Genomic DNA, 1,257 nt, shown 5'->3' on the forward strand with positions numbered 1-1,257 from the left:
ACAAGGTGAGATCTTGCATGGAGCCCCAGTCCGAGGGAGATTGACAGTCATGTTTAGCTTCTTCCATTTTCTAATGATTGCTCCAACAGTGGACCTTTTTTCACCAAGCTGCTTGGCAATTTCCCCGTAACCCTTTCCAGCCTTGTGGAGGTGTACAATTTTGTCTCTAGTGTCTTTGGACAGCTCTTTGGTCTTGGCCATGTTAGTAGTTGGATTCTTACTGATTGTATGGGGTGGACAGGTGTCTTTATGCAGCTAACGACCTCAAACAGGTGCATCTAATTTAGGATAATAAATGGAGTGGAGGTGGACATTTTGAAGGCAGACTAACAGGTCTTTGAGAGTCAGAATTCTAGCTGATAGACAGGTGTTCAAATACAGCAAAAATTATTTGCAGCTGTATCATACAAATAAATAGTTAAAAAATCATACATTGTGATTTCTGGATATTTTTTTTTAGATTATGTCTCTCACAGTGGACATGCACCTACGATGACAATTTCAGACCCCTCCATGATTTCTAAGTGGGAGAACTTGCAAAATAGCAGGGTGTTCAAATACTTATTTTCCTCACTGTATATAGTAAATGCTTTTTATGGTGTGATCCCCACTGAAGCTCTCTTTGTAAATGTCTGTGATTGATTTTTTGGAACACAGATTGGTTCTGATGGCAGAAAACTAGTTTTGTAGCGTAATTACACATACAAGCACAACTAAATCTAGTTTCTATTACTTTGGCCATCAATTATTGGATGGATTGCTTTTAATAATGTTCATGGTCCCTAAGAGCATGAATCCTACTGACTGTGGTGACCTCTAACTTTTCATGTAGTGTCACAGGTCAATGTTTTCATCTTATCCTATAAAATTAACCATTTACAAGATGGATTGGCATTAAATGTTGTTGACATTCCCCAAAGGATGAATCCTAATGACTTTTGTGGTCCACTCCAGCACCTTTAGGATAAATTATTTCGACTTTGGTGTTCTCCTGACTTTTCATCTAGCTCCATCATCTGGTAAATACATTCAAAACGAATGACATTCCCATCAGGCTCAGCTGTACTTTATGAATAGTGGTAAATAGCAAATTTTAAAAACTAAACCAAGAATGAACATGGTATAAACATGCCTACTAAACGTTGGCATCTTAACATTTAGCTCAAAATAACAGTGTTTAAAGTCTTATTCATCAAGAATATGAATTATAGGTGAATGCAATATGAACTGTTTTCCAATTTGTAAACAAATAAGCTG

Source organism: Micropterus dolomieu, linkage group LG09 (assembly GCF_021292245.1).
Source record: "Micropterus dolomieu isolate WLL.071019.BEF.003 ecotype Adirondacks linkage group LG09, ASM2129224v1, whole genome shotgun sequence".
Taxonomy (NCBI): Eukaryota; Metazoa; Chordata; class Actinopteri; order Centrarchiformes; family Centrarchidae; genus Micropterus; species Micropterus dolomieu.